The sequence below is a fragment of the Martes martes genome (assembly GCF_963455335.1).
Source record: "Martes martes genome assembly, chromosome: 10".
Taxonomy (NCBI): domain Eukaryota; kingdom Metazoa; phylum Chordata; class Mammalia; order Carnivora; family Mustelidae; genus Martes; species Martes martes.
Genome location: NC_137898.1, coordinates 35,552,148 through 35,577,653, shown reverse-complemented (window position 1 = coordinate 35,577,653; position 25,506 = coordinate 35,552,148).

The following is a 25,506-nucleotide window of genomic DNA, read 5'->3' as shown; positions in this document are numbered from 1 at the left end:
CAACAAATAGATAAAGATGTCTTATCGTTTCTTGCACCTGACATTCAAATCACAAATTAATGTTCCAAAGACAATTGCTCCTACTCCCTGAAATGTAGAAAATATCATCAAGCGCTTTTCTCAGCAATCCTCCCCCAAACCTCATGGCCCTATGGGGGCTGCCATGTTTATTCTTATATGATCCTATGCCTGAGACACAGGTTTTGATCCAAACATAGCCAATTACGGTATCTTGACATCCATGCCAGAGGTGATTTGCTTGAGGTGGGCACCTGACCCCAGCTGGGCTCTGGGATTTAAAACATTTATTTTTAGAAACTGAACAATAACAATCTGTCCATTTCTGTGGCAAAAACAATGAGAAACTCTACATGTTCAGGTCTCCTATTTTTTTTTTTTTTAATTTAAAAACAACACCTTGGGGCATTTGGGTGGCTCAGTTGGTTAAGTATCTTCCTTTGGCTCAGGTCAAGATCCCAGAGTCTGGGATTGAGCCCCACTCAGCAGCCCCACTCAGCAGGGAGCCTGCTTCTCTCTCTGCCTGCCACTCCCCCCTGTTTGTGCTCTCTCTCTCTCAGTCAAATAAATAAATAAAATATTAAAAAAAAAAAAAGGCACACCTTTTTTGGGGATTTTCTTTTTCAGTTTTCTTGTTTTTTTAGTTCCAGTGTAGTTAATATGTGGTGTTATTAAACATCATTAGTTTCAGGTGTTATTAGTTTCAGGTGTACAATATACTAATTCAGCAATTTATATGTTACTCAGTGCTCATCATGATAAGTGTGCTCTTTAATCCCTATCACCTAATCACCCATCCCCCTACCTACCTCCACTCTGGTAACTATCAGTTTGTTCTCTGTAGTTAAGAGTCTCTTTCTCAGTTTCTCTCTCTCTCTCTTTTTCTTTCCTTATTCGTTTTGTTTCTTAATTTACACATATGTATGAAATCATATGATATTTGTCTTTCTCTGACTGACTTATTTCACTTAGCATTAGATTGTCTAGCTTCATCCATGTTGTTGCAAATAACAAGATTTCATTCTTTTTTATGGCTGAGTAATATTCCATTGTATATACATACACCACATCTTCTTTATCCATTCATGTATTGATAGGCACTTGGGCTTCTTCCACAATTTGGATATTATAAATAATGATGCAATAAACATAGGGGTGTATATATATTTTCAAATTAATGTTCTCATATTCTTTGTGTGAATGCCCAGTAGTGTGATTACTAGATCATAGGGTATTTTTATTTTTAATTTTTTGAGGAATATCTATACTATTTCCACAGTGGATGCACCAGTTTGCATTCCCAGCAATAGTACATGAAGGTTCATTTTTCTCTAATCCTCACCAACACTTGTTTCTTATGTTTTTTATTTTAGCCATTCTGACAGGTGTGAGGTGTTACCTCATTGTGGTTTTGATTTGCATTTCCCTGATGATAAGTGATGTTGAGCATCTTTTCATGTGTTTGTTGACAATCTGTATGTCTTCTTCGGGTCTCCCAATATTTGGAGAAAGACAATCTGGAGTGGAAGAGACAGAAGCAAAGATGCAGAGAGAAGGAGAAACGAGAGACAGGGAGAACATCCTGGTGGCATTTGAGCCCTTTACTCTACATGTTTCTTAGGCTGTCAAAAGTTGGGTTCTATGAAATCAGACCCTGGAATGGAGTTTAGGGTACAGGATACTTATTAGGAAACAACAGTCGTGGAAATGAAGGGAAGAAACCGGGAGAAGGAGCAACTGAACTGCAGCACAGGTCTAATGAAGGCTTGGATGACCTCACAGAAAACTCTGCAGTGTTCAGTGACCATCGGAATTATCCTGCATGACCTGAGAGAACCTAGCCTTTATCCTCCCACAGTGACCAGTCACTAGATGTGGAGGATGGGTCCTTGGGTGAGGCAACTCTCTATAGCTGAGGCAAACCGTGAAGTAGCTAACAGCTGATGGCTGTCTACTGACCACATGGCCAGTATCTGGGGCAGCACATCCTTCTTTGAAAGGGATCTGGACAGCACTTCTCACATCCATCACAGAAGCCCACCTTCAGGCTGCCTCCACTGTTTAATGTTCAACCCTTTCTTTTAATTACGAGACACTTCAACCTGCTTTCCATCCATTTCTGTTTTTGCCAAATCAAAGTCCAGTTAGATTTTTATCACTTCTTGAGTATCCAGTATGTGCCAGGCGCGAGTCTAAATCCTGCCTTTTCTGAGGCTCCAGCAATTGTCCCACACTTTTAGAAAGCCCTTTGTTACCAATGATCCCCCAGCAAGTTCATTCTCCTCTGGATGCCAGTAGCACTCATGGGATCTACCATTCACTCAGCACTACTGTGCCTTTCCTTGCACTTCTGGCCACCGGTGGAACAGTTTTCGTGTCACTGTTCTATGACATAATAGGGACCTTACTGAAGAATGGGGTCAGGAAATTCCTGTGGGACTTGTCCCAACCTCTAAGGACACTCTTCATTATATTTTAGTGTTTCTTTTAAATAACTTTTTAAAAAGATTTTATTTATTTTTTTGACAGAGAGCTAGAGAGAGAGCACAAGTAAGTGGAGCGGTAGGCAGAGGGAGAGAGAGGAGCAGGCTCTCTGCTGAGCAGGGAGCCTGATGTGGGGCTCCATCCCAGGACCCTGGAATCATGACCTAAGCCAAAGGCAGTCGCTTAACCAGCTGAGCCGCCCAGGCGCTCCTGTGTTTTTTGTTTTGTTTTGTTTTGTTTTCCCAATATTTATTTATTTGAGTGGGGGGCGGCAGTGGGCGAGGGAAAGAATCTCAAGCAGACTTCCAGCTGAGTACGGTGTCCGATGCGGGGCTCGATCTCACAACCCAGAGATCACAACCTGAGGTGAAACCAAGAGTCAGACACTTCACCGACTGAGCCACCCAGGTGCCCCACTAATGAGGTTCTTTTGTTTTGTTTTGTTTTATACTAAGCCTTTGGAATCCAGTGTCTCTTACTTTTCTTGTGGTAAAATATATATGACTTAAAATTTACCATTTTAACCATTTTTAAGTGTACGTCTCAGTGGCCTTTAAGGTAGTGCCCAGCTCAAGCTGACACAAAGGAGGTGTGTAGCACAAGTAGTCTGGGCATGGGTCACACCTACATCTAAGCTGGAGGGAAGATGACTATGGAGGGGGCAGGCAGGGGCGTGCCTGTTCCTTGGCTGGGGTGATGCAGGACACAAAACCAGGGTCAGCCTTTGGAGATCATGGCTAAGTATTTCACAGTCCGGCATTCACTCTGCTTCCTCCATCAGCTTTTAATGATAGCTTTAGCAATCGCATTGTGAACATATGTTACCCTCGAAACACTGGATTGGTCGCCTCTGGGGGAGGTGCATGGGCTCCTCTCTCTGACTTCTTATTCTAGCCTCACTGCTTGATGGGGACAATCACTGTGAGATCAGCCAGGACTAAGATGTAAGGCTGCTTTATTGCTCTGATGTTTCCTGATACTCATATTCACCGAGAAACACTTTCAAACTTTTAAAAATAGAGATACAATTCAGTGATTTTAGGGGAAAACTTTTAAACACCAACCTAAAAAGAGAAGTTTTGCAAGGAACCTCACAGAGAGACAGATCATCCCGGGAAGCAAAGTTGTATGGGGTCCATGGCTTCTCCACAGTTGGATTGAAGGGGGTTAGAAGTCTCACCCACCCCAGCCCCAGCGGGCCTGGGGAATTCTCCCCAGTGTGGTCACACTTTTGATTGAGAGTGTCAACTCCCAGCAGGCTTGTGTAAAAAGGTTGCCTGAGAGGAGAGGCCGGGCTAGACTGGCCTATCCGTGCAGATCCCCTTAGAATACCTTAGAATCTGGAGGACTGGAAGTAAAGACAGAGGCATCTAATCCAACTAGTAGAAGCGTAGAGGCGCATCCCTGACAAGTGGGCATCGAGCCCATGCAAGAGCCATGCAGGGATGGGAGCTTACCACCCATCCACACCTCCCTCACCCGCACAGCACCTTCTGTGTTTAGACAGCCTTGTGAGAAGGATCTTCATTTTACTGAGACCAAAACATCATTCTCTATAATTATCACCTTCAGTTCATGACTTGCCTTAATACACATATGTTTAAGCCTCAGTATATACACTGCACTGGGTGATTTTCATAACCCAGGAGGGGTTGATGCTGTTCAAGGAGGTATGTCTAAATGAGACCCTGGGGAGGTAAGGAGGAGGAGCAAAGGATGGCAGTGCTCTAGCAGGGGCACTGGGTGGCCAGTAAACAGCGGGAGTGACTTGAATGATACCTGGAGACGGACAAAAGGAGTCTGGTGGGCCATCCCTGCTTTCCCTGGATCTCTCCCACCCTGGAGCCTTGGGCACCACAAGGCACTGGGCCTCGGGCTAGAAGTGAGGAAACATGAATCTGTTCCTGGTTTCTTACTGGTTCTGTTACCTTGGGAAGATCATTTCAGCTCTTTGTACCTTAGTTCCCTCATCTGCAAAATTGGGTTAATAATACCTAAATTTTCCATTTTGTAGGATTATGTTAAGGATCAAATGGGATAATGCACAGGAAGTCATTTTAAGTGTAAGGTCAAAGCTCCTTAAAGCACATACATTGGGTAACATAACCTGTCTCTGCTTCTGTTTCACTTCCTGCCTGCAGTTTTCTTTGTGTTATGTAAACACTTATTTATAATCATTTGTATAATGTTAAATTGTATATACTTTTCCAAGCACCTCATGCTTTTTTTGAAATATGATGTGGGATAAATACAAACATATAAAATAAATATTTAATGGGTTGTTATGATGACTATTGTCTTGGGGGAATATATATTAGAAAAATAATATACGGGCTATATTATATAAGGATATCATTATATTAAAACAAATTTTTTCCCTATAATATTGAGAGTCTGTTTTTTGAACCTAGAGTTTAAATATTTTTATGGGCTTAGCCGGCAAGTGGAAACACAATTATGTTGCATCAAACCAAAGAGGAGGAAATGTCTTCTCGTGTCTGATCTTACACAGCAGCGAGGACTAAGCCACCTAGTTGTCATTCTGATCAGGATTCTGCTGCAGCTTACGAATCATGAGTCATGTGCGGGCTCTGAACCCAACAGTTGGGAAGCTGAGCTTCCACAAGAACTTACTGAGGAGAACAGCTCCCTCCCCCAACCTCTACCCACAGAAGGATGGGTACCTTGCCCTTGGTTCTGGCCCTTTTTATGCACGTTGTGGTATATATCATTTCACTTAACACTGCTGGATGAAGATAGTCCTCCTCCAATTTACAGACTCACTTTATAGGAGAGGTAGGAGCCAGGCCAGGGTGTGATTTAAGGGCTACTATCAAACGCATCCACCCAGAAGCACCATTCACATTGCTGTGCTATAGTTCCTGGAACTGCACCAGAGATCCAAACCTCTGGGCTCACTAGTACTATATCTCCAAAAACTTGGAGAGGAGTGCAAATAGTTTGCAGTATAGGGTATATTGCAATGCCTATTTGTGTGTGGTGTTTGGCCCACTTTGACCCACCCTCTTCCAGGGCCCTCCATGAACTTTGTCTGCTTCCCTCTCCCACCTCTTCCTGCCGCAGCTCATTCCGCTCCAGTCATCCGGGCCTTTCTGTATTCTGGACAAACAAAGCTCACCTAACCTCAGGATATTTGCACTTGCGATTACTTCTGCTTAGGACATTCTCTGCATGTCTCGGCCAAAACACCATCTTCTTAGAGAAGCATTTCCTTAATGCCATTCTCCATGGCAGCCTTTCGCCATAACACTCCTGTTTTAATGCCTCCATAGCGCTTACCACTGTGTCTCAATGACCTTGACTCATGGAGATGACTGAGTGACGACTGGGGGAGGTCAACACTGAAATAAGAATATACCACTTTCATCTCTGGAGAGAAGGGGGCATGCAGCACCAGGTACAACCACAGGGGAAATACCTGGTTTGTGTTGGGAGGCAGAAGCGAGGGTAGAGCCCAGGCTTTGTTGGGAAAGGCAAGGCAGGGCAGAGAAAACCGATTAGGATAGGCTAGTTTGAATAGTTCTGGTGGGCTTTGGATTATAGGGGTGGTCTCTAGTTGCCTGGTACCTCGCCCTGGATGGCACTGGGCAGAGAAAATATGGACTTGGTGTGTGAGAATTTGGTAAAGGGGTAGCTGGAGGGAGGTGACTCAGGATCGTTTGGTTTGCACAGGAAAGGTGCACTCCATTTTGAGCTCTTTGCCATCGCTAAGAATTGGTTAGCCCTGGGTAGGTCAGCTCTCTCCTGCCAGCAAAACTTCTAATATGTTAAGACATCATGTCGTGGGCATGTACAGCATGGTGGCTACAGTTAATAACATTTTATTGAGTATTTGAAAGTTGCTAAAAGAGTAGAGCTTAAAAGTACTCATTCCAAAAAAAAAACTTTTTGTAATTATCTATGGAAACAGATGTTAACTAGATTTATTGTGGTGATTATTTTGCAATATATAAAATATCAAATCATTACACTGTATACCTGAAACAAATATGATAGTATGGATCAATTATACCCCAATAAAAATTAATCTAAAAAATCAAAAGATACAGAAAATAAAAAACATGATGAGTGCACACTACATAAATATTCTTGTTTGTTTATGTATTTCTTTTGTCTACTCAAATAGAAGGTAAATCCCACAAAGGTAGGGACCTTGTCCCTATCATTCTTTACTATGTCACCAATACTTAGGACAATGCCTGGCATATAGTAGGTGTTCACTAAATATTCGTTGCATGGATGAACACATATGAGTTTGTCGAGTCAGGAAGCTGACTCATTTGTATCTCCTTATCCCACCCCATCCCTGTACTTCACCCATGACAGTGCAGAATATGTAGTACATGTTATAAATAAAAAAACACTGTTGAATTTGGGCGCCTGGGTGGCTCAGTGGGTTAAGCCTCTGCCTTCGGCTCAGGTCATGATCTCAGGGTCCTGGGATCGAGTCCCATTGGGCTCTCTGCTCAGCGGGGAGCCTGCTTCTCCCTCTCTCTCTGCCTGCCTCTCTGCCTACTAGTGATCTCGTTCTCTGTCAAATAAATAAAGAAAAATCTTTAAAAAAAACAACAACACTGTTGAATTAAATCAAACAGAATGATAATACACCATTTTGATTTGCATAATTTCAAATAATTTTAGCAAATTTATTTATTTGTTGCAGACAAGATGGATGGAAGTCTCCCTCCCCACTCCCTGCCAAACCATAGCTTTGTGGGAGGACACAAGATGAAATAGATTCAAGACATATGCCCTTTTTAGTGAGGTATTAGCAATGGCTTCTTCAAATATCAAGGACAACATACCACAGGTTATAATGACAAACCCTCGTCTCTGCATTTAAGAGATAGTTTAATTAAACTTTTAAAAATACAAATGTAATACACCAGGATGTTAAAAGCATTTATGTCTGGACAGCAGGATTATGAATATCTTCGGAGTTTCCTGCATTTTCTGTATTTTTCTATAATAAGCATGCATGACTTTTTAAATAAGAAACAAATCATTCACAAAGACATTAATATTTTGGTTACATTTTATTCTTGCTTCCACACTAGAATATGCCAACAGATTAATAGAACTAACAAAGGAAATGAAAATCTGCTGTGTTTTTTTCTAGATCCTTCTTTATTTATTTATGTCTCAGAATAAATGTGAATTCCTAAATTATCCCTCATGAAATCTATTCAGAGTTTTGATTAACTCCGGCTAATGAGAGCATAGCACGTTACCATGTCATGCAAGAACAGAAAATAGCCTGGTAAATTCTCCATGTCCCTCTACCAATGTCAGCCCTGCCAACGTTCCTTACTGACGTCCCTGAAACTGACATTACCCTTTCATTGATGTCACTGAATCAGGAAGCTGAAAAGCTGTTGCAAAGTGACTGTTTCTATTGCAAAGGTTTAAAACTTTAGAGATTGAAAGGTTAAAGTTAAAAATATGTATTTTAATTTGAACAACAGATGGCCTTGGAGTGACTACAAGGCTGAATTAACTCTCGAGGCTCTATGGCTGTTTGTGGAAGAGAAAAAAAAAAAAAAAAAGACAACCAAAACCCTTAAAAAGCCCACACTGGAACACACAGCTCAAGTGCTGGTGACATCAGCAGAATCTCTCTGTTGAATTAGAGTCCCGAATTTGGCTTCAGAGCCATCTGTTAGCTTCCAGATAGAATAATCTTCTATGAAATTATACCACATAGTTTCACTAATGAACCTTTCCAATTGTCAGAGCCTCAGCCTCACAGCTGTCTCACCTTCTGAAGCCACTGGGGCTCCCTGAGCCCCTGAAATACACAAGGGATCCTACTTGCTCAAGTCCACTGCGGAGCTGTCTTCTGGAAAAATGTGTCCTGTCCTGGACAAAGGTCTATGGAAGCAAACTTCGAGACAGGGACTTGCACGGAGAAGGTTTATTAGGACAGGCTCTTGTGAGGAAATGAGGAAGGCAGGGTGGGGCAGAACAGAGGAGCTGACCTATAAGACGCCCTGGCTCAGACCTCAGCCATCCTATCAGACACTCTATTGTTAAGACGTCCCATCAGAGCCATCCCAAAATGAGCCAAGGACTCCAGTCATTGTGTCCTCACATAAGCTGTCATGGGACACAGATTGCTCCCTGAACGCAAGCATGCCTTGGATGACATAGATCTCTGTGGCTGAGACAATTTCCAGGGACAAACTCAGCCAATAATTCCAATAGCTGAGGGATGAGCATGTCGACCCTGATAAAGGGATCTGAATGAAACACCCCAGCCTTTACTCCACCCCTGTCCACCCCGATCCTTCAGTGACTGGCATCCACATCCCTGGAGCTCCTTGTGACTCAACTCCTGCCTTCCCTCTCAGCCTTGACCCAACCTCTTTTCAGCACCCTGGGATCCTAGAGACAAACCTCAGTTACCTGGAATATTGAGCACATTTTTTTTTTTTAAGTAAGTTCTATGCCCCGTGTGGGGTTTGACGACCCCAAGATCGAAAGTGGCGTGCTCTACTTTCTGAGGCAGCCAGAAGTTCCTTGCAGTATTGAGATATTCATTTAATCAATTTTATTTTTAACACTACCAACTCTATGCTGAAGGTATGTCCCCTCTCTCATGGAATTTAGGGAATAAAAAGTGTTATAAGAAGAAGAAATGCTTTGTGTGAAGGTCTATGGTCAAGAGACAGCATTGATAAGCTCAGAGAACTGAAAATGGGTCAGAACACAGAGGGAAAATGGTGGGAGGAAAGTAAGAGATTGTGAAGGGTGCAGCTCCCAGACTACAGAGTTTGGGATTTGTCTGGATATCATTCCATCATTCTTTCATTGCTTTGGGAAAACATTTCGGTGTCATCCTTGACTCATCTCTTTGCTCAGACCCCACATTCAGTCTGTTCTCAAACCCTGTCAGTTCCAAAATAAAACAACTTATTTGTTTATTTGTTTTCCAACCCCTTCTCACCATTCCCATTGCCCCCACTCTGGTCAAAATCTCATCGTCTCTTAACCTGGATTATTGAAATAACTTCCTAATTGGTTTCTCAGCTTTTGGCCCTGCCCCCTTTGATAGTCCATTCTCAGGAAGCAGCCAGAGTGATCTTGTAAGAGTATCAATTCCAATGATCTAATGCAGAATAAAAGCCAAAGTTCTTAGTATGACCTATAGACTCAACCTACCGGAACTCTCTCCTCCCCCACCCACGTATTGCTACTCTAACTGATCAGTCTCTCCCCGCTGCCCCAACATCACTCTGTGCCCCCCTCACTCACTCTGCTCCACTGGAGCCAGGTATGTTCCCATTTGGGGATGTTTCCTCTTCCTTCGTCTTTAGATGGTGCTCCCCAAGCATCAAGAGATCTAGCTCCCTCCCTTCCTTTATGTCTTTACTCAAAAGTCACTCTCTAGGAAGGCTTTCCCTGGTCACCCTTTCTAAAACTTTAACCTTCAACCCCAATATTTCCTACCTTCCTTTCCCTGTTTCATTTTTCTCCTCAGCACTCTCTACTACTATATATATATACACACATATATGTATATATATACGCGTGTGTGTGTGTGTGTGTGTGTGTGTGTGTGTGTATTCCTTGCCTGAGGCTCCACAAGAGAGTGAGGTTCATAAAAGCAGGACTTTTTGTGTATTGTGTTCACTACTGTATTCTAGTACCAAGACCAGTGTCTGTCAGCTGGTAAGAGTCTTGATAATTATTGAATAAATGGATAGAGAGACTTTGGAAGACTTTTCTGGATGAATTGCCAGATCTCAGGCCTATCTTCCTAGAGAGTAAATCTTTTCATTTTAAAATTTGAGCATGGCTAGTGGATAGCTTTGTAAAAAGTATTATATTAATATCTGCATTTTTGAACCAACATAATTAGTTCTGTGTGCTAAAGTAGGGACACTTTTAGAAGCTCTTGGGGGTATTTTCTCCAGTGCTAAATAACTTCTGTGTACTGTATCTTGGGTTTGTATTTTATAGTTTTCCTCGAGTTCCTTCACTTACTAATAGGTTTTCAGCTGTCAGTACACGTAAGACTTCTCTAACATATCAAATGGGACAAAAGCCAAAGACACTGGCCCAGCATATTACAATAAGTTGTGAGTCAAAAGATTGTCTGGTCAACTAAAAAGCAAAGAGAAGCAGGAGTTACAAGATCTAGATTCTAGCACAGTCAATAATAAGCTGAGTGATGTGGGGGAGGGAGAGAGCGGAGACTTACGGAGCTGTTATTTTATCTGATTCACACAATAACTGGGTGATGTTTATATCATTTCCATCTTACAGATAAGAAGAGCAGACTATGGGGAACTAATCTGTTCAAGATCAGACGGCTTGCCAATAATAGACCCAGGATTGATTCCAGGTCCCCTAGTTTCAAATACTATGCTCTCTTTACCATATTGAGGTAAATCACTACTTATTTCTTCAAGAGAGACATCAAACGCATTACATCTGAGTGACTGTAATCAAAAAGCGTCTCGTATTCCATGGGTTGATTGCTTGCAAGAAAAGTGGTTGAGAAAAGAGGCACATGTCAAGCAGACTCACATTAATTTCTCGTTCCAAGTCTTTTAAACTTTCTGAGCCTCAGTCTCCTTATTTGAAAAATAGAGATGATAATAATAATAATACCCGGATCAGAGGGCTGTTGTCAGCTCTTCTAGAACAGTGTATGTAAAGGACTTACCTTAGTACCTGGCATATGATAAACACTAAAAATGATTTCATTATTGTTATTATTATTATTACCATAGTAACTGAGTCCTTCCCCTCAATATCAGGCACCATCCGTGGAGCTTTTGGGCCATTTGTACAGGTGACTTCAAAGGCTTAGAGGGGGAGAAAGAACATAAGTCAGCTGTGCAGAACCATCTGTAGAAAGGCGATGTCATCCTGGCGTGGCTATACACATGTAAAGAATATCAACACATGGGGAGAAGCCAGCCACCCTACCCAACAGAGACGAAGCTCTGGAGCCCCACTGGCCTGGGCATCTCACTGCTTTGACCGGAAACCTCTCAGCCTGGGCTGCCATCAGAGTGGGTCTGAGCAGTCTGTTTTAGGCAGAACGTTATGTGGATTGGATTACCTGGCTGCAAACTGATCCGTGCATATTCGTATGCTGCTAAGCATCTGAACTCAAACAATTGGACTATTTTAATAAGATTAGCAACCTATCCCCTTCCTACCATTTTTTCTCTCTGCAGGATTTCATGCAGAATCCTGCAGAGAGAAAAGTGTCCTGGAGAGCTAGTAGGATTTCAGGAGGCCCTGCGTCTTCCTTCCTGAGGCGGACACAGTTAAAAAGGACACCCATTTTGGGGGCCCAGAACCAACTATGCACCCAAAAATGTACCAGGAAAAACCCGAAATCAAAGGAGTGGTAATGTGGACAAGGAAGATAGGGACGAGGAAGATAAGATGAGTATGTATTTTTGAATGGTCAGTCTTGCAATGGCTGTGCATGTGACTCACCCATGGGTTGAGAACCAAGCTTTGCCTCCAAAGGCTAGAGTGTAACAGATGGCTATATGTTCCATAATGTAATACAGAGTCTCATCATTATATATGATGTATCATATTGCTAAGGGGTTGGTATAAAGCTTGTAGAATCACACAGTCCTGCTTTTCAAATCCCACTCCCTTCACTTACTAATTTCAAGAACTTGATGAAGTGATTTAACATCTCAAACCTTATTAGTTTCCTCCTCTTTAAAATGGGTTGATAATACCTACTTGTGGCAAATGGACCCAAGCCTATTGCTTACTCAGCAATATCAGATCCTCCAGAGATGATTATTATTAGGCCCTTTTTGGGAGAAAATAAGTACCTTGTGATAGTTACATAGCAGGTAGGTAGGTAGATGAGGGCTGTAGGTTTCCTTTTCCCAAATTTATGGGAAGTTACTTTGCAGTAAAAGCAAGTCTCGGGCCCAAATCTCAAATTTCGCCGCAGATAAGGAAGCAGCAGTCATACAAACGATTTCTTAAGTGTGACAAAATGTCAGCTTTCCGTGATTCTGTTTAGGTGACTATGACAACTTATAAGGGTAGAATTCTGCCTAAATTTCTAATAGGAGCCAGGTAACACTATCTTCCCTTTCAGAACCCTAAACCTAGGGATGCCTTTTTGAAGCAACTGGGCTATTGAGTGACTTGATTTTCTTTTTTTTAAGATTTTATTTATTTATTTGACAGAGAGAGATCACAAGTAGGCAGAGAGGCAAACAGAGAGAGTGGAGGAAGCAGGCTCCCTGCCCAGCAGAGAGCCCGATGCGGGGCTCGATCCCAGGACCCTGGGATCATGACCTGAGCCAAAGGCAGAGGCTTAACCCACTGAGCCACCCAGGTGACCATAGATTTTTTTTCAAGAGTTGGACATTTAACTGACAGCCACCCAGATGCCCCGAGTGACTAGATTTTTATATTCTGTTTTAGCAACGGAGAGCGAGAGTGCCTGTATAATACTACTAGCCAGTTCAGCATCTGGAACACTCCTCATGTCACTAACAAAATTGATTTCTAATACACATTATGCTAATTCTAATTAATAAAATTTTGGTGTTGACCAAAGACCATGATGGCTAAAGGACTAAAGTAGTTTTGTAGTAACTGCTTCTGGAATGTGGGATTCTAATAAGGTCTTCCAAAGGCTAACTAGACATCCTTAGAGTGTGTTTTCCTGATTAGAGTCCTTTGAATATTAATTAATCTTCCTAAAGTGGTTTTAATTAGGCTAATTACCCAGGATAATTAACAACCCTAAGGTGTAGATTGAAACATACACACATATTACTATCTGTGCTAATATATTTCAAAGTTAAAGGCTACACAAAATATCTCATAGAATTAAATGATGCATGTTAGGGACGTAGTGTCTACCACGTGCTAAATGGTAGCTATTAATGTTATGTAAATTTGTGTTTCTAATAATAACATTAGCAGGGCGTGTGCCGCTTAAGGCCATCCATCCTGGTGGTTGGCTCAGAATGCTGGAGCAAAGGCCAGTGGTAAGTGACAGCCTGTCCTGAATTGTGGGCAGAATGATACCTCCTTGGCAGACATCAGAAATATATTGATGGTAGGGGGAGTTATGCAAGGGATTGGAATTCTTGGGTGAACAGAGAAGGATGGATGTAGAGAGCCTTAGATATTAACGTTAATGTGATGTTAATAGGTAACACTAGGCAGTAAATGCCTTAAGGACAGGAAATTCTTTCATCCCCCCCCCCCCACCTCAATGCTTAGAACAGTGCCTGGTATATTATAGTTGATCAATAGATAGCTGTTGAGGAATGAATAAATTAATTTTTAAAATCCAGTCTAGTTCTCTTGAGGATACTCAGGACTTAGTGCTGTGCTGAGCATAAAGTAGAAGCTCAATGAATGTTTACTAATTAAAATGAATGAATAAGCAGTTGGATGAATACATGGAATAATTCCCTAAAGAATACTGGCAACTGGGCACCTGGGTGGCCCGGTGGGTTTGGTGTCTGCCTTTGGCTCAGGTCATGATCCCAGGGCCCTGTGATCGAGTCCCACATCGGGCTCCCTGTTCAGAGGGGAACCTGTTACTCTCCCTCTGCTCCTCCCCTCTGCGCGCTCTCTCTCTCTCTCTCTCTCAAATAAATAAATAAGTAAAAACCTTAAAAAGAGAAAAAGAAAGAATACTGACAAATTAGAACAGAGCAAATCTTCTTGAAATCCAGATATGCTCCATTTATAGCAAAGTCAATGGCAATATTTTAAATAAGATAGTATGAACATAGTGACATTATAACCAAATGAATAATCCCTATGTGAAGAATAAATGTGGGTAGGTCCATATTGACCTAAGAAAGGGCTCTGAGGTAGTTATGGGAAGTCTCCCTTCCAGGTTCAGCACAGTTTTTGTTTAAGAGTTGTCACTTTCCTTTCTTGGTGGTATTTTTTGAGAAACAGTTTTAATTTTAATGATCAAATTTATCAGTATTTCCTTTTTTGGTTTGCACATTTTAGATCTCGTTTAAGAACTCCTCCCTTATTTCAAGTTGAAAAGTAGCATTCCATATTTTTTACTAAAGATTTAAAAATTTTGCTCTTCTCAATGTCATCAGTTCATCAGGAACTGATATTTTGTTTTGGTGTGAAGTGGGTATACAATTTCATTAGTATTCTCCCAATCATTATTTAAACAAAATGTTATTGAGTAGTTCAATAACTACATTTTATCATTTGAACTACATTGTTTGACTGAAGTTATTTTTGTTTGTTTGTTTGTGGATGTCCACACATAATGTTAATTCATCCCCACAAATCATGTGAGTGGGAGCCTATGGTTAGGAATTTAGGGTGAGGTGTCCTTCCCTCCCACACTCTTGCTTTTCCAACTCCACTTAGAATCAAGTCTGAGATAGGCCAACACTTTTTTCTTGTGGCAGGTTTATTTATCATCTAATGAGGACATCAACCTTTGAATGTGGGGTTCCTTCTTTAGAATTTTTGCTCTACTTTTTCATTCTACTTTGGCTGCTTTCAACTTTGTATCTCATGTCTGGCCCAATAAAACCAAGGATTTGGGCTTTCAGGGATAAGCAATTTTTGTGCTAGATTATTTCTTTTTACTGTTGATTGTGGCCTCAAGGATTTTGAAAATTCCCTTTAACTTCCTGACAGCTTATCCATGCATTACAATATATTTTAACAACTTAATTCAAACTTTTAGGTCTTCTGTACTGTGAAAAATTCCCCAAGGACTAGTCTCTCATGTTGCTGAAATAGAAGTTTCTGGGTTTTTTGGTGTTTAAATCTTTGATCCACGTGGAATTAATTTTTAAATATTAAAGAGTGTGGTAGGGAATTTTACTTTATTTTTTCTAAAGTCATCCAGTTAATCCAATTACTTACTGAATAAGTCACAAGATGGCAGTTTTAGAATGCAAATACTCAACATGTTATAGGGAAAAGAACACTAATACAAATATGAATAAGATATAGTCTCTACCTTGAAAGATCTTACAGCCAAATGAAAAATTACTCCTACTATTACCATTTGCTAGTCTCCATTGGGTAAGAGCAATTTCTTGTATCACAAGGGTCATTTGTGCTAGAAATACTGCCATCTCACTTTAGCTCGAAATATTACGGACAGACATCTACTGCTGAGAGTATAATGGAGGGTATATTAATTTTTTTCATGTGCACTGTTGTGTTACTATACCTAGTAGATGAGTTCCAGAAAAGTTGTATTATATTTAAATCATGCTTTTAATTTCCCTGGTAGGTTTTCTATTTAAAGGGATTTTACTTTGAATTATTTTCGGAAATCAATCTGAAGAGTAAATAACGACTCCCTAATTTTTCCATGATGCAAATACAAGTTCTCACTTACAAGGGTTTTCAATGCAAGCTATATTTGCATAATTCAGGTTCTTTTCTAAAAGAGGAAGCAAAATATAAGGATAAGAATTTTAAAAGCAAATCAATGTGTATTTTTAAAAATGCAGTTGTTGGAATACAGACTTGAAGATATTTCTTAAGGATCATTTACATGAATTTGATTTGCTTGCTTCTACACGCGAGGCAACATTTTGGGTGATTTTTTTTTTCAAAAGCTAATTTTTAAGCTTTGTAGGGTGGGTGCCAAATGGTATTTTAAAGACACACATTTAAAAAAAGAAGAACGTGCAGTTTTGCGTGGAGTGCAGATGGAGTCTGTGTCAATTGAAGGCATTTTGCCTAAGGACACAGAGAAAAGCACTTTTTCATAAAGACCATAAACTCCACTCTTTTGTTTCTGTTCATCCTAATTTGTAGAAGGTGGGAAGAAATCAAATAAAGAGTTTAGGGCTTCAGTTTCAACAATCTCATTGCTCGAATTTTATATTGATTATGCTGTAAATACCATTTGGCCTTCAAATTAGTAATAAAGGAATATGATAATTTTGGTTATTTCTTATTACTTCTCTTGTTGATTCATTTCTATCATGTACAGATAAGGCCTAAGTTCTAGTTTATATTTACATCTAATATATATCTCCTCACCTTGACCCCTGCAGCACACAGTATATTAAAAATGACGATAGTAACTCTTATTACCAAGTGCTGCCCCATGCCAGGCGTTGTACTAAGGACCATGGAGGCAGCATTTCATTTAAACTGCAAAACACGGGGTCCCTGGGTGCCTCAGTGGGTTAAGCCTCTGCCTTCAACTCAGGTCATGATCCTAGGGTCCTGGGATTGTGTCCCACACCCGGCTCCTTGCTCAGTTGGAAGTCTGCTTCTCCTTCTCCCTCTGACCCCCACTGGTGCCTGCTCTCTCTCTCTCTCTCTCTCGTGCTCTCTCTCTCTCTCAAATAAATAAATAAAATCTTAAAAAAAAAAATAAATTGCAGGGCCCCTGGGTGGCTCAGTGGGTTGGGCCGCTGCCTTCGGCTCAGGTCATGATCTCAGGGTCCTGGGATCGAGTCCCGCATCGGGCTCTCTGCTCAGCAGGGAGCCTGCTTCCCTCTCTCTCTCTGTCTGCCTGCCTCTCTGCCTACTTGTGATCTCTCTCTGTCAAATAAATAAATAAAATCTTTAAAAAAAAATAAATTGCAAAACAGAAATGAGGTACCAGAGAGTATTGGAGAGGTAAGGGGCAGAGGCAGGATCTGAGCACGCAGTTTGGTATTAAATCTTTCCCCTTTACCATCAGAGGATATGGTTTGTAAAAATAAGTATGTGAAACTGCTAGTAAGACAATGATGTAAATCTTCATTCTCTGACATGGAAACATGTCCATTACATATTATCATGTGCAAAACTCAGGTTATAATACAGTGCATACAATAGGATCTCATTTTTATTAAAATAAATTTGGGTATGGCCAAAAATGACTGGAAATGTTAATAGCTGGGATTTTTAAATATTCTTCTTTAAATTTTTGAATTTCACTTATTAGTCATGATTCTTTATTGCAACCAACAATTCTGGGGAAAAAAATAAGCAGCAGCACATGGCTATAATTGGGATCTTTGGTTTTTATGCCATGTGCTACTGTATGACTTATAGATTCTAATCTATCCTTTTGATTATAAAGCCAATTCTCATCATATAGCTGAGATAAAATTAATCCTTCCTGGTGATAATGTCTCATCAGTTTTCTATTTTTAAAAATGAACTCATTTTTGTTTCCCTTATCATTTAGCTTCATGTGGTGGTGTCGAATTACAGAATCCCTGCACAAAATGGCACATACAAAATAAGTGGGGGGATTTTTGGCTCCTGTAACTGGAGTGCGGAGGTTCTTAGTGTCATCAGGTACTGATCAGCTTCTCTGGGATTCTCTTGCCGCTGCTCTCCCACCTGTGAAGAGCTCATTCTCATCCTGCTTCTCCATCTTTGATTAAAGAGGCTCCACATCCTTTTCTTAGTCTGTTCAGGGAGAGGAAGACTATCACCTCTTAGAGAACTAGGAAGAAGCTTCTTTTCTAGAGAAGCCCCAGCAAGTATCTCCTTGTCTCTTATCGGCCCAAATAGGGTGACCTGTGAATTCCTGAGTCAATTACTAAAACCAGAAGCTGGGCATTTCTAGAAGCTGAGGTGGGGGCAGTCCTCCAGAGGAAAATTTAGATGCTGTTGAAGAAAGAAGAGGGAAATGGAGGCTGGAAAGGCACAGAGAGACCATCCTCCTATTCTCATTGGCTTTCAGATTTTGGCTCTTCATAACCACATCCCCTCACCCACCCTATCCTCCAACACACACACTCTTAACCCTTCCTAACTCATTGCTCCAACGGCTTTATTCTACCCACCTGCTAAATAATTTTTCTCATTTAAATTTTTATCCTCACATCAAGACTCTAACATAACTTGCCTGTGGCCACAACATCAAATTCAAGCTCTAATATCCATTTTTCTTTCCCCAACCATTCACTACCACTTGATCATCCTTTAAAAAAGTCCTTATTTTGCTCCTTCCCTAATGAAAATTTTCAGTGGTTCTCTGCCACAAACAGATCAAGTTCATTCACCTTATTCTGCCATTTAAAAATTTTAACAATCTGGCCTCATCTACAATTTGATTTTCTCTCTTGCCCTTCCCCTTAATTATTTCCAGAAAACACTGTATTCTTTCATACCTCCACAAACTTGAAAACATTGTTTCCTTCCATCTGGAAATCTTTTTCATAGGTCTGGGTAACTATGTAACATTCCAAACTATGTACTTCTCCATAATTGCTATGTGTTATAACTGCTCATTAAAATACAAACAATAACACATTTATATAAATGTGCATTTCATTGCTTAGTTTATTTACTGATTATGGTGTATAAGGCCCTGCATGAGCTTGTAGGACCCACCCTGGTATTACACCACATCCCCCAACCCATTTCTTGTTTGCTAAACCCTGCCATACAACAATGCTCAATGCTCTTTCCAGCTCTAGTGCACATATTCTTCTCCCAAAATATTCTTTCTCTACCTCTGGACCTTGATAAATCCTATTCATTCTTCAGGTGTCTCCTTGAATATCATGTTTTTAGGAAAATCTTCTCTGACTCCCAGAAGTAGATTTGGTCCTCCTGTCATGTGCTTTTATAGGACTCTTCCCTCTTCTTGTATGATACTTATTTCAGTTATAATTACTTATTAACTTGGTTATTTCCTTAGTGCTATTTCTCCTAAAATACTCTAAGTACCTAGACAGTGACTGGTACTAATGGATGCTCCATTCTTGGTTGAATGTGGTTCCAACTGTGAAGCATTTTTTCACTAATCTTCATTACCTAACAGGTACTTCATAATCTAATATTGGTTTTAACTTTGTTTTCTTTTTAACTTCTAAAAACATTTTATTTTTTTTTAAAGATTTTATTTATTTATTTGACAGACAGAGATCACAAGCAGGCAGAGAGGCAGGCAGAGAGAGAGGAGGAAGCAGGCTCCCTGCTGAGCAGAGAGCCCAATGCGGGGCTCGATCCCAGGACCCTAGGATCATGACCTGAGCTGAAGGCAGAGGCTTTAACCCACTGAGCCACCCAGGCTCCCCTAAAAACATTTTATTTACTTATTTGAGAGAGAGAAAGAGAGAGCACAAGAAGGGGGGTAGTCAGAGGGAGAAGCAGACTCCCTGCTGAATGGGGAGCCTGATGCGAGTCTCAATCCTGGGACTCCAGGATCATGACCTGAGTCGAAGGCAGATACTTAATTGACTGAACTACCTAGGTACCCCTAATTTTAGCTTTGAATCAAGCAGTGCACCCAAATCATTTCATTAGATTGAGAAGCTTTCCAGGAAATAGACATAAACTACCAACCCTAGATCTCTGAAAGGAACTTCACTTTCAGATCTTCTGGGCCCATTTCCTCGTCCTTGGTCATCTTACTAACAAGTGAGTCATTCTGTCACATCACATATAAGAAGAAACTCTCATTTGCTACTGGTCTCTTGCTCTATATATTCTTGTTCTCAAGCACAACACATAAAAGATTGTAAGTATTACATAAGCATGTCTTCTGTATGTCAGGGTTTTCCCAATCGGTGGCATATAGAGATACAGACAGATGTAGATATAGAAATAGGCATATAGATAAACCAGACCATTCCCTTAGTATCAGATGAGATCTAACAAAATGCTATTTTTAAAATCAAATATCAAAAATCCAATTAACTATTGCAGTAGACTCCAAAATTTTTCAGTTTGGTCATTCTTTTCGAATATTTCAGGACCTATTTAGTCAAAATCTTATACTATTTCTTTTTTTTTTAAGATTTTATTTATTTATTTGACACAGAGAGATCACAAGTAGGCAGAGAGGCAGGCAGAGAGAGAGAGAGGAGAAAGCAGGCTCTCTGCCACGCAGAGAGCAAGATGTGGGGCTCAATCCCAGGACCCTGGGATCATGACCTGAGCCGAAAGCAGAGGCTTAACCCACTGAGCCACCCAGGTGCCCCAAAATCTTATACTATTTCAACTGAGACTACAGAATTTTAGAATGAATTTTGGAGAAACTAAACAAAAGTATTTTCTTATTGATGCTATGATAAATTTCTCTGAGGGCTACAGAGACAAATGCTGTTCTTCTAACTCGAAAAAAAATGAAAATGGAAACCATGTCAGCGCTGCCCCCTACTCACTTTGGAACAATGGAAATGTTCTAAATCTTGGCTGTTCAGTATGGTAGCACCAGCTTTGGGTGGCTATTGAGTACTTGAAATGTGGTTACTCTGACCAAGAAACTGAATGTTTAATTTTAATTAGTATAAGTTTAAACAGTCACATGTGGCTACTGGCTGTAGTATTTCACAGCACGGGTACATTTACTCTAAGTGATGGATGAGCAGAATTCTGGATTTGTAAAACAAGAGTCAAGAAGTAACTTAATTCTGGTCATCTCTCCCTTTATTTCTCATGTAGGTAAGGGAACTATTCAAAAGCAGAAACTTGTTTCTGATAGGATGCCCAGGCTACACGGGACATTCCATACTACAGAAATTATGCATCACCTCATCTGAAACACTGAAAGATAGACTTCCACAAAAATAAGTTGTTGAGCATGTTCAAACAGATATTCTCATGGTTTTTTCCTTCTCTCATAAGGCTCAGACGCAGGAATGTTTAAAGAGTTCCGATTCATATCAGTAATATGAGCACCTATTGTGGCTGAGTGTCTGTGGAAATGTTGCACATCTACCCAACTCATCACCTGTTCAGTCACATCTTTGTTTAATTTTCAAGAATGGAATGATTCATAGTCATTTCATTCATGGGAATTGGTGCCAGTTCATTTCTGGGAGTTCAACCGCCAGATTCTGGAATTGAAAAATAAATATCTTATTATAACCAGGCTACAGGCAGAGCTTTCTGTCTTGTTTCCCCCTCAGAAAAGTATCAGTCATTTCATATTTGGTCTAAGAAATCAGTTTCCGGAAAAATATTTATTGACGTCATTTTTGTTATTCCCTGCAGATGTGATACAGAAAAATAGTCTAGGTCATGTTCAGACTGGGAGATTAGCATGGGCAGTGTCTTTCTGCCTGTTTCTACCCCCACTCCTCCATAGTCATGATTAATGAGAATTTTTGCCTTATCACAAGAGAAACAACGTGGTGGAAGACAGATATGGAGGTATACTGGGAAGAGAAGCTGGAAATTGATCTCCTTAAAGCATTGATTTCATCATGTCCATGTTCAGGTTGTGGCTACTGTTTGTGATTTCAGAGACGACGCCGGAGTCCCAGTCTGCATCGAAAGCTTTCTGTAATCAAGCAAGCCGGACTCACAAGGTGAACATTCTGCAAAGGCCCACATTTAAAATTTTATCCATGTGAATTTTGATCTAAATTACCATGAAGGGCATCCCTGAAAGCAAAGACAGAAGGAGGGTATTTCATTTCTGGAAGAGAAGAAAGAGAAGAGAGGTTTCTGGCTTGGAGTGCTCTGCTGTGACTGTATATTTAAAAGTACAAAGGCATTTTCCATTCATATTGTAGCTGTTTTCCATGCTTCAAATCCAATAACTTTCCATGTACTTCTTGAGCACCTACTATCTGCAAAAAGCTGGGCCCACTGGTGCAGAAGGATCCATTTTCAGCCTGATTGATGATTTAAGTCATGCATTTTTTTAAGATATAATTTTTTTTAATTTTACATAATCTCTGCACCCAACATGGACCTTGGACTCACAACCCTAATACCAAGAGTCGCCCGCTCTTGGCATCCTTGTCTCAGGCGTTCCTAAGCCATGCATTTTTTTTTTTAAGATTTTATTTACTTATTTGATAGACAGAGACCACAAGTAGGCAGAGAGACAAGGCAGAGGAGAGGAGGAAGCAGGCTCCCCGTGGAGCAGAGAGCCCGATGTGGGGCTCGATCCCAGGACCTTGGGATCATGACCTGGGCTGAAGGCAGAGGCTTTAACCCACTGAGCCACCCAGGCACCCCCTGATCCATGAATTTTTTAAAATGAATTTTTATATTAAAAAATTTCAAATACACAGAAAAATTGAGACAAATATAACAATACCTTATGTATCAATCAATCAGCTGCAACAATTAGCAAACGTTTGCCATGCTCTTGTAATTTATCCTTATTGTTGTTAAATATTTTTAAGCAAATACCACATCATTTTCTAATTCACTTACACACATCTCAAAAAAATTATCATTTTCTTCCATAACCTCAGTGTGATGATCACACCCAAGAAAATTAAGAATATTTGCTTCGTATCCTACAGGACACCTGGGAGGTTCAGTCGGTTGAGCGTCCAACTCCTGATCTCTGCTTAGATTGTGATCTCAGGGTCATGAAGTCAGCCCCGGTCAAGCCGAGGTGGAGCCCCACTTGGATCCCTGCTTTGAGCCAGAGACGGTGAGGAGCCCCACGCTTAGTGGGGTGTCTGCCTTTCTCCCTCTCCCTTTGCTCCTCCACTCGCTCTCTCTCAAATGAACACATACATCTTAAAAAAATAAAAAGGAATATTTGTTTGGTATCCTCCAATAACCAGTCCACATTCAAATTTCCCGACTTACTAAAAAAAGGTCTTTTTAAAATCGGTTTGCTCAAATTAGGAACCAAACAAGGCTTAAACATTAAATTAACTCAACCCAAACCAAGTTCTCTCTCTAGCTCTCTCTCCCTCTGCAGGGCAGTTGACCTGCAGTCTCTACACTCTCAAATTCCACATTTTTCTGTGTACTTCTTTATGGTGTCATTCATCTTGATTCTTTATGCCTCTGTTTTCAATAAACTGAAATTTAGGTCTAAAAATGCAAATTTTTTTGGCAAACGTACTTCATAAGTGGTGCCCTGCGCTACACATTCTATCACATCAGGAGGCACACAGTGTTGGTCATTTCATTTTCTAAGCATTCTCTCTCTTTCTTGAGAAGTTAAGGGTGACATTTGGTAAATCTTTTAACCCTGCAGAGCTTCACTTTTCTGGTATAGATGATGGGGATAATCATACTACATACTTCTTAAGTTTGTCGTAAGGATTAAATTATGTAATCTTTGCAAGAACTATACCATGGTGCGGGGTACATTGAAACACTTAGATGATAACTGTTATCGTGAATAAGCATGTCACATGTTTAGTGCAGTATAGTGGTCCAGGAGGTCCTGAGTAATGTTAGCTAGTATTGTGGTCATTACAAATTATTTCAGCTGAACAGATCGGGGAGATTTCATTGAGTGGATAACATTTGAAGGAGGAAATGAAAGGTGCATAGACACCAATACAGTTAAGCTCCAAGAAATCTAAGTATCTTTTTAGGACTAGATTATATGATTCAAGATGGCAGGAATTTATTAATTCCTGTGTCTACAGTATATAGCCCAGTGCATGACCCTCAATAGTGAGTGGGTAAAAGACCTTGCACAAAACTCAACTTCAGATCCTTATTCTGGTCCCTTATTGCATAATCCCCTGCTTCCACCCTTGTAACACGCATATAACAACAAAACACCCCCCCTCATCGCCAGCTATGGACATTTGCCGCTGCCACCCCCCACTGTATAGATAGCTTGGGCTCCTCACTTTAACAGTGTCAATTGGACCAGCCCCTCCTTGTCTGTCTTATGCCCATCTCCTCTGGGAGGACCTTTCTGAGTCGAAACTAACCTATATAATTTCTTTCCTTTTCTCATTACCTGTGTCACTTACTGTTTGCCACACAACTTGATACTCACACTTTACAAATTTGTAGATTGCCTTGATTTTTTAATAATTCCTAATATTAAAAAAATTCCCAATATTGCCATTTTATTTCCCACAATTAAATTGTGAGCTCTTTGATGGCTAAGATGATGTTTTATTTCTTCCCAACTTCTATTCTCTTCTTCTCCAGTATCCATTCCCAAGCCAAACACTTGGCACAGGAGTAGGAACATAGTAGAACTTTACAGGGGTACTCTCTACTAATTTAGTACCTGCTCATTAGACTTTTTCCATGTACTCTATTTGGAAACCCAAGGATGTTATTATCATCAATGCACTGTCAGGATGGACGGTGTCTGTGGCTCTGTGCTCAAAAGCACCCTGTGTCTACTCCTCTATCACTTATCACACCACATGATAACGGTCTGATTATCTGCTTGTGTCTCTGTCAGAATGACAGAGAGCCAGAAAGAGGGACTATGAATCTTTACCCCTACTGCCCCAGGAGCTACTGTAGGGCTTGGCATATAACAGATGCTCAATCAATCAATGATGAATTTAAGAAACACTGGGTCACCGAATTTGATGAGCTCAATTTATCCAGAAAAAAATTTCTGACTGATTTAGTCAACACATTAAGATGTTAGAACCCATTACATATGAAGGTCCAGTCTTCATGAAAATATGAAACATATTTTTAGGATGCAGATGGAATTAGACCGGAAACTGAAGTGGGGAAAAGAAAAAAAAAAAAAAAGAAATTAAGGAGAGACATTGACTGCTAATGGCTTTGTTGTTCTACTCAGGAACATTATAGAGCTTCTAAGGTTTTAAACCTAAAGAAAAACTCTAGCAGTAGAATTTCAGGCATGGGAGAAAGCTATTTTGAACTGTGAGGCCTCTTGGTACTGCCTAATTCATACTAAAGAGATAGCTCTCTCCTCTCTTCTAGAAGCTCCAGTAATGCTCCTACTTCCCACTTAGCAACCAAAACAAGGCAGCTTCAGGTCATGAGAAGCGCAGAAGAATCCTCTCTGCTTGTGTTATAAATGTGTTTTCTCCACAGCTGAAGGTGATACTTAACACCCAAGTTGAGGCATGTCCAGGTCCACGTTCCACATACCTTCCTCTGAATCCTGAGCCCAGGTATAAATCAGACACCCCTACATTAGCATTCAAGAGAAGAGTTGGCATTTCTGTATTTTAAACACTGATATCTTCTGGTTCAGTGGTCCAGCTAAAAGTAAGGGAATTATCTTTATCCTTCAAGCCAAAAAATATGTCCTTCCTTGCATTTTACTGACCACTGCCTGGTTTGAAAAAAAAAATTATCTGTTTATCTATCTTCAAGAACCTGGCAAACTGGCATTAACAA